Raw genomic sequence first — 9673 nt, 5'->3', positions numbered from 1 at the left:
CATTCGCTCATAGCCTCACCCCGATCGTGGCTCTGATATCCAGAAGTATGCCTGGATACCTTGCTGAACCACATCGGGGAAGTAGCATTCGCATCCAGACACACGATGGCAGGAATGCTACTCTCACGTAGTAGCACCGCATCTATGTACCTTAAATAGGGCTCCAGAGGCTCGTCAAACTTGCAATACAAGCTGACGACATTCATTCTGCCGAATTCCCCCTCGACACACACACATACTCCCCACTGTGATGAGTCAACTACTACACAAGAGTAGCTTGGCTCACACACAGCTACTGCGGCATTGACTCCAAGGTCCGTAAAGACCCTGAAGCCCCCAGGAAGACCTCTCACCACCCCATTGGTGGAGTATGGTTCCTGGAGCAAAGCAATGCCGCAGCCCCCCTCCAACATACACGCCCCCAATTCACACATCACGGCATAAGCCCCCTGACAGTTCAGTTGATATAGCTTAACCATTAATGCCTAACGAGCGCACGGGCAACAATCGCACAGTACACCGGGCAGACAGTGGACATCATCAAATGCCCGGCTGGCTTGCCCTTAAACGCACAGTTGCGACAATGCGGGGCATTGCCACAACCCGCACTCCTGTGTCCTTCTTGCCCGCACCTTCGGCAGACATCCTTCTTGGCCCTGCATTCTGCCACCCTGTGATCGAATCCCATACATCGGAAGCAGCCGGGCGTCAGTTGGTCCGGCCGTACCCGGAAGGAAAACCACTTAACGTAGCAACGACCTGCTTCCAGGAGGGCGGACATTAGCATGTCCGTGCCCTCAAGGACAACATTCGTCACCCCATCAGGGCTGACCTTCCAAGGACGGCTGACCATCCTTACGTCCTTCTCAAGAGACCCAGGGCTGAACTCCTTGAGGTTCAAACGGAACAACTCTCCCATGAATTCATCAGGGGAGATCTCCGTGTGAACCCCCTGGACCACAACCCTAGGTCCCAGCTTCCGACGTATGCTCACATCGAGCCCCACCTCGGAAAACTTGGCATTTCTCACCAAGTTATCCCTCTCAGCAACTGATGGGGTGCGAATAATCGCACCTCCATCCTTCAACGGGCGCACCTCGTGCACCCTTACCCCCATGGAAGGCCCTACCTCCTTTACCACTTTTTTGATCACCTCTTTGGACGTAGTGGGGGTCTTACCCCTCACTACGACCGACCAGGTCTCAACTGGCTTGGGCACCGGCAACGCCGGCAACACAGGCGCAGGCGCCTGAGGTGCCGGCATCATCGCTGCACCAGCCAGCGCAGCTCCAGCCGTCCTCTGAGGTGCTCCCTCCCTAGTTATCTTCGTGGCTTCTAACCGCCCACGAAGATGGGCTATTTCCGTCACCATTTCCACAAACAGTTCCTCGAACTCCAAGGAGTATCCCAGGAGGTCTTTTGCCACACTTTTCGGGACGTCGTCCATATCTATGACGGCTCCACTAAAGGCCGTCACAATGGACTTGAAGCGCCCCATAAATTCGCCCCCAATTTTTATTCCCGAATTTTCCAGGGAAGCACCGAAATTCCTGCGGATTTTCTCCATGCGCTTCCCGGCTGGACCTAATTTATCCCCTGATTTACGCACCTTTTTCACCCCCCCCTTTTTCTCCCCCTCGGTAGCGCCCTCGCTTCCGCTTACCCCCGACTTACCTTCAGGTAACTTAGGGGCTACCTTCCCCTCGTCACTCGCCTTTACTACCGGAACTGCTGCACCTCCAGCGGTCTTCTTCCTAATACGGGGAGGGGACCGCAAAATAACCTCCTCCTCCCCCGACGTTGTCTCGTCCATCGCCGACGACGGTACAACAGAACCGATGGGAAGAGGGGTATTCGCCCTCTTCCGCATATCGCTTAATTTGGGCATCGCCCAATGCCCCACCAACTAGCTTGACGAATCCGCCGTATATCGCTCCCAAGCAACAACAAAAACAGGTCACTCTTGGGCGACAGTAAGGTACTGCAAGACAGGGATGAGTCCCGCACAGGCACGCACACAGCAACCACACCTAACGGCAAGCCAAAGCAACCGCGAGGACGTAGCCCACACCACCAGCCAAAGGTCTGGCAAAGGCCACCACCAATGCCCTGCCGGACAGAACACCGTTCCCCGCACAGGGACGGGTCGACCAATATGAAGCTAACGCCGGGCTCGACCGTAGGCCAAACGCAGCACGCTGTGAACACGGCACCTGCACAAGGTATTCAACCTTGGCGCAGCACTGTACCCACGCACAAAAATAACACCCCTTTTATCACTGCCGAAGATAGCAATATAACAGCACGCCAAACTATCGACGCACTCCCTATATCCACGCCGAAAATTAACGGCACTCACAAAACCACTAATAGTTCACAGCTATGTACAGCCACGCGCACAATTGGCGTCACTCGAATAACGGGCACACTTCCCGTATTCGCACAATGGCACTCACTAACACAGTTGCCCTTAACAGCGTACAGCTACTGTACAGCCACGCTAATCGTAGCGTCACCAAAATTCCGGTGAAACACACAACGGCACTCACTTTACACCATTCTCGGAATCACTATGCAGCTCATGTACAGCTACACTATAGCGTCACTCGATTCGCGGTAATACTCGCGGATATAGCACAAAACGAAATTGACAAAAATGTATGCGCTCGCGACACGACACGTCTTCACTGCTCAACAATCACAATGAGAATGAGTAGATAGGGACAGTAGGAATCTCGTTAATCCATTCATGCGCGTCACTAATTAGATGACGAGGCATTTGGCTACCTTAAGAGAGTCATAGTTACTCCCGCCGTTTACCCGCGCTTACTTGAATTTCTTCACTTTGACATTCAGAGCACTGGGCAGAAATCACATTGTGTCAACACCCGTTAGGGCCATCACAATGCTTTGTTTTAATTAGACAGTCGGATTCCCCAAGTCCGTGCCAGTTCTGAATTGATTGTTAATTGATAATCGTTATAATTTAAAAAGAATATATATCGAATGATATAATTCCTTAAAAATTTTAGCAAGAAAGTTCCACAATTGGCTACGTAACTACTATCCGGGGAACAAGAATCGTAATTCTCTATTTACCCAGAACGAGTACATAAACCATGGTATTGCTTCCCAATCAAGCCCGACTATCTCAATCTTCAGAGCCAATCCTTATCCCGAAGTTACGGATCTAATTTGCCGACTTCCCTTACCTACATTATTCTATCGACTAGAGACTCTTCACCTTGGAGACCAGCTGCGGATATTGGTACGGCCTGTTGAGAAGTTTGCGTGACCCCACCATAAATTTTCAAGGTCCGAGGAGAAAATATCGACACAACAGTAAATGTCATGCTCTTCTAGTCCATCTACCATATCTCTCTTCGAAAGACTTCCATGGTAGTACGACTATAAAACAGAAAAGAAAACTCTTCCGATATCTCTCGACGGCTTCTTTATGGTCGTTCCTGTTGCCAGGATGAGCACAAGGCCCATTTTTAATAACAAACGGATACTCAACAGGTTACGGAATTGGAACCGTATTCCCTTTCGTTCAAAATAATTCAAGTATTTAATTATTTTTTAATATATATATATAAATTTTATTAATATTTTTTTTTATTAAAAACTTGAAAATTTTCGGCTTTCGCCTTGAACTTAGGACCGACTAACTCGTGATCAACCACTGTTCACACGAAACCCTTCTCCACTTCAGTCCTCCAAGGTCTCATTCGATTATTTGCTACTACCACCAAGATCTGTACCAATAGCGGCTCCATGCAGGCTTACGCCAAACACTTCTAAGCACACTATTGTACCCTCCTACTCACTAAAGTTTCAAAATTTATAAATCAATCGAAATTGTTTTATAAATCATCTACTTTAGCGGTAATGTATAGGTATACAACTTAAGCGCCATCCATTTTAAGGGCTAGTTGCTTCGGCAGGTGAGTTGTTACACACTCCTTAGCGGATTACGACTTCCATGTCCACCGTCCTGCTGTTTTAAGCAACCAACGCCTTTCATGGTATCTGCATGAGTTGTTAATTTAGGCACCGTAACATTACGTTTGGTTCATCCCACAGCGCCAGTTCTGCTTACCAAAAGTGGCCCACTGGGCACATTATATCATAACCTCAACCTTCATATCAAGAAAGGTGAGGTTCTTACCCATTTAAAGTTTGAGAATAGGTTAAAATCGTTTCGACCCTAAGGCCTCTAATCATTCGCTTTACCAGATAAGATTATTTTATATAATTTTTAAATGCACCAGCTATCCTGAGGGAAACTTCGGAGGGAACCAGCTACTAGATGGTTCGATTGGTCTTTCGCCCCTATACTCAATTCTGACAATCGATTTGCACGTCAGAACTGTTTCGGTCTTCCATCAGGGTTTCCCCTGACTTCAACCTGATCAAGTATAGTTCACCATCTTTCGGGTCACAGCATATATGCTCAAGGTACGCTCCAGTTAGAGGTATAAATAATAATAAATTATCATTATACATAACTATATGGAACGCCCCGGGATTGAATTAATTGACTATTTAAGAAAATAGACTAAAAATTAATCCCATTATATTTTTAAGTTAAGTTAATTATGCCATTAAGTTTAATATAACTCAATGACTTGCACATATGTTAGACTCCTTGGTCCGTGTTTCAAGACGGGTCCCGAAGGTATCCTGAATCTTTCGCATTGTTAATCATATAAATGCATACAAATAAATATTAATATCATAGATATTAAATTTTTTGTAAAATTCAAAAAATGAATTTTAGCATTATATATAATAAAATCTATCAACACTTTATCAAATCATTAGTATTTATTCTATGTTAATATGCTTAAAAAGCAAATTAATTTAAATAAACTTAATATCACCAATGATCTTTTGATAAATACTTTATTATGTTAATAGATTACAATGTCCTTATATGAAAAAAATGCACATTATTTTTAATTATTTAATGATGAATTTTTCATAATGGATATTCAGGTTCATCGGGCTTAACCTCTAAGCAGTTTCACGTACTATTTAACTCTCTATTCAGAGTTCTTTTCAACTTTCCCTCACGGTACTTGTTTACTATCGGTCTCATGGTTATATTTAGTTTTAGATGGAGTTTACCACCCACTTAGTGCTGCACTATCAAGCAACACGACTCTTTGGAAATATCTTTCTAGTAATCATTAACGTTATACGGGCCTGGCACCCTCTATGGGTAAATGGCCTCATTTAAGAAGGACTTAAATCGTTAATTTCTCATACTAGATATTAAGATATTCCATACACTGCATCTCACATTTGACATATAGACAAAGTGACTTAGTGCTGAACTATTTTCTTTTCGCTCGCCGCTACTAAGAAAATCCTTGTTAGTTTCTTTTCCTCCCCTCATTAATATGCTTAAATTCAGGGGGTAATCCCATATGAGTTGAGGTTGTTTTAAAATATTTTTTATCTTCTCACAATTTAATAAATAATTATATCATCTTTTCATCTCTATTTTTCTTTTTTCCTTTTATATAAATATATATTATAAATAATAATTATGTAAAATGAGGCAATTCTAGAATAAAAAAAATTAATTTTTATGCTAGACATTCCTCCTTTAATTACATATATAAATTAATATTTTATATATATATAAATAATATGAAAATTTTTTAAAGAGAATACTTAGATTCAAAATTTTTTTTATTTCATTTTATTTGAGAGGATTTTTTTTTTTTAAGAATATATTAATAAATAAAAAATTCATTATATATCTTTATTTTTTTGCTATTAATATTATGAATTATTTAAAATCCAATAATATACACATTTGCTTAAATTCAATTATTTTTATAAAAGAATAAGCAACTTATTTAGCATAGTCTTACAACCCTCAACCATATGTAGTCCAAGCAGTACTTTAAAATTTAATTTAATGTACATAACAGCATGGACTGCGATATGCGTTCAAAATGTCGATGTTCATGTGTCCTGCAGTTCACACGATGACGCACAGTTTGCTGCGTTCTTCATCGACCCATGAGCCAAGTGATCCACCGCTTAGAGTATTTTTTTATTTATTTTTATTTATAACAAATGTCAATTTTTTTTTGCATATATTAATTGAAAGAGTAAAATTAAATAATAATAATAATAAAATATAAATTGATTTTCTTTCAATAATATATATCAAATATATTTAACTCTAAACATTTTTATTAAGTTGCGAATGTCTTAGTTCAACAATAATACAGTGGTGGTATTTATTATGTTTGATTATTTTGTATTTTTTTAATCATTTTATTTATATATAAATATAATAATAAATATATACCACTTTTGTTATTGTGAACAAATTAACTTATCATTCAATCAAATGAATAATAAGTACAACTTTCTATTTTCATGTTTAAAGGTTTTTAAAAGAAAAAATAAGAAAAAACATTACAAAATGTACCATCATATTATATTTAATATGATATAATTGATGGATAACAAATTGAATGAAAAAGAATAAAAAGAATATGGATTCAAAATAATTATAAATTTTTCTTTTTTTTCTTTTTTTTTTTTTTTTCTTTTGTTTGTTTTTGTTTTTATTTGTTTTGGCATTGTTTGTTTTTCTTACGGATATGGAACACAATAATGATCCTTCCGCAGGTTCACCTACGGAAACCTTGTTACGACTTTTACTTCCTCTAAATAATCAAGTTCGGTCAACTTTTGCGAAACAACCGTGACACACGAGGCGTCACAGTGATCACGTCCGGAGACCTCACTAAATAATTCAATCGGTAGTAGCGACGGGCGGTGTGTACAAAGGGCAGGGACTTAATCAATGCGAGTTAATAACTCGCACTTACTGGGAATTCCAAGTTCATGTGAACAGTTTCAGTTCACAATCCCAAGCATGAAAGTGGTTCAGCGGTTTACCCGGACCTCTCGGTCTAGGAAATACACGTTGATACTTTCATTGTAGCGCGCGTGCAGCCCAGGACATCTAAGGGCATCACAGACCTGTTATTGCTCAATCTCGTTACTGCTAGACGCAATTTGTCCATTTAAGAAGCTAGTGTCCTTATAATGGGACAAACCAACAGGTACGACTCCACTTATATAAACACATTCAAACACTTGTACATTCAAGATGTACGCATGAAAGAAGGCTATATAAGTTTCAACATCATAATCCTGAAAGCATCTATTTAATATATTTGAGTCTCGTTCGTTATCGGAATTAACCAGACAAATCACTCCACGAACTAAGAACGGCCATGCACCACCACCCATAGATTCGAGAAAGAGCTATCAATCTGTCTTACACGCTTATGTTCGGACCTGGTAAGTTTTCCCGTGTTGAGTCAAATTAAGCCGCAGGCTCCACTCCTGGTGGTGCCCTTCCGTCAATTCCTTTAAGTTTCAGCTTTGCAACCATACTTCCCCCGGAGCCCAAAAGCTTTGGTTTCCCGGGAAGCGACTGAGAGAGCCATAGTAGTAGCTACACCCAATTGCTAGCTGGCATCGTTTATGGTTAGAACTAGGGCGGTATCTGATCGCCTTCGAACCTCTAACTTTCGTTCTTGATTAATGAAAACATCTTTGGCAAATGCTTTCGCTTAAGTTAGTCTTACGACGGTCCAAGAATTTCACCTCTCGCGTCGTAATACTAATGCCCCCAAACTGCTTCTATTAATCATTACCTCTTGATCTAAAAACCAATGAAAGTAGAACAGAGGTCTTATTTCATTATTCCATGCACAAAATATTCAGGCATTTGGAGCCTGCTTTAAGCACTCTAATTTGTTCAAAGTAATTGTACCGGCCCACAACAACACTCGATGAAGAGCACTGAAGTAGGTTTAAATAGGAGGAATATATAAAAAATACATTGTATTAATTATATATAAGAACTCCACCGGTAATACGCTTACATACATAAGGTAATGTACATACCACAATATATAGTTGTACTACCCGTATGAAGCACAAATTCAACTACGAACGTTTTAACCGCAACAACTTTAATATACGCTATTGGAGCTGGAATTACCGCGGCTGCTGGCACCAGACTTGCCCTCCAATAGGTCCTTGTTAAAGGATTTAAAGTGTACTCATTCCAATTACAGGGCCTCGGATATGAGTCCTGTATTGTTATTTTTCGTCACTACCTCCCCGAACTGGGAGTGGGTAATTTACGCGCCTGCTGCCTTCCTTAGATGTGGTAGCCGTTTCTCAGGCTCCCTCTCCGGAATCGAACCCTGATTCCCCGTTACCCGTTGCAACCATGGTAGTCCTAGATACTACCATCAAAAGTTGATAGGGCAGACATTTGAAAGATCTGTCGTCGGTACGGGACCATACGATCTGCAAGTTATCTAGAGTTCAACCAATTTAACGATCAAATGATCGCTTGGTTTTAGTCTAATAAAAGCACACGTTCCATAAGGTCCGTGTTTATATTGCATGTATTAGCTCTAGAATTACCACAGTTATCCAAGTAACTGTTAACGATCTATGGAACCATAACTGATATAATGAGCCTTTTGCGGTTTCACTTTTAATTTGTTTGTACTTAGACATGCATGGCTTAATCTTTGAGACAAGCATATAACTACTGGCAGGATCAACCAGAATAATATATATATTTGTTTATATATTTTTCTTTGTTTTTCATATTTGAAAATTTCATAAATTACGGTGTATATAAAAAGTAAAGGGGAAAACGCACATACAATAGAACGTAATTTTAATAACACAATTTATGTATCATCTCATCATCATCATCATTATTATTATTATTATTTATTAATAATGTGCTTTTATTTGTATAAAATATTTGTATTTTATTTGGTCTTCTTCTTTGTTGTGTTTTTCTTTCATTTTCTTTCGTTCAATGTGCGCTCCCGCCGACCCCTTTAGCTTTTCTTATCAGAATTCAAAAACCGTTTTTTATGAAAAAGAATTTTCGTTCTCTATATATATTTTGTATAAAAATATAAGAACGATATTTCTTCTTAATATTTGCCAATTTTCAAATGTATCATTTTTAATAACATTTTACTTTTTCTTCAAATGCATTTTTAATGTAATAATTTCATATATTACATAATTTTTCTCTCTGAATTGAAATTAATAATTCCATAATTCTATTTTTTAATCATAAATATATATATGATTGAAAAAATTTCTCCTTTTTTCTTTTGTTTAAAATTTAGTTTTTCTTATAATTTTTATTTGTTTTGTTTTTTTTTTTTCTTCATCTGTTTAATTTCCTGTATGTATACAAGAAACAAACAGTTGAGGATAATTTCTATGTAATGCTAGTATAGAATATAAAATTTTGAATTCAAAAATTTATTTCTATTTAAACTAACTATAGAATACCAGGAATAAAATACAATGACACCAATATGCCAAGGTTACATTCCATAATATGTTAGTATAGAATATAAATTCTTCATATATGTATATATATTCGAAAATTGTTTCTATTTAAACTAACGTATGGAAAACCATGAATAAAATCACAAATACACCAATATGCCAAGGCAACAATCAATAGTTACATTCCATAATATGTTAGTATAGAATATAAATTCTTCATATATGTATATATATTCGAAAATTGTTTCTATTTAAACTAACGTATGGAAAACTATGAATAAAATCACAA

General features: G+C 38.9%; 2 non-coding genes and 1 pseudogene across 2 annotated transcripts; all 3 read right to left on the bottom strand.

The window, feature by feature from the left end:
- Positions 1-2662: 2662 nt before the first annotated feature.
- On the bottom strand, positions 2663-5449 carry LOC128871077 (large subunit ribosomal RNA; annotated as a pseudogene).
- Positions 5450-5887: 438 nt separating this feature from the next.
- On the bottom strand, positions 5888-6068 carry LOC128871078 (5.8S ribosomal RNA). Its single transcript, XR_008455710.1, has one exon. It is a non-coding gene; the product is annotated as a 5.8S ribosomal RNA (ribosomal RNA).
- Positions 6069-6643: 575 nt separating this feature from the next.
- On the bottom strand, positions 6644-8634 carry LOC128871064 (small subunit ribosomal RNA). Its single transcript, XR_008455703.1, has one exon. It is a non-coding gene; the product is annotated as a small subunit ribosomal RNA (ribosomal RNA).
- Between the last annotated feature and the right edge of the window lie 1039 nt (positions 8635-9673).

The sequence above is a fragment of the Anastrepha ludens genome, unplaced genomic scaffold (genome assembly GCF_028408465.1).
Source record: "Anastrepha ludens isolate Willacy unplaced genomic scaffold, idAnaLude1.1 ptg000039c, whole genome shotgun sequence".
Taxonomy (NCBI): domain Eukaryota; kingdom Metazoa; phylum Arthropoda; class Insecta; order Diptera; family Tephritidae; genus Anastrepha; species Anastrepha ludens.
The sequence above is the reverse complement of the archived record's forward strand: the minus strand, read 5'-3'. Positions and strand labels throughout refer to the sequence as shown.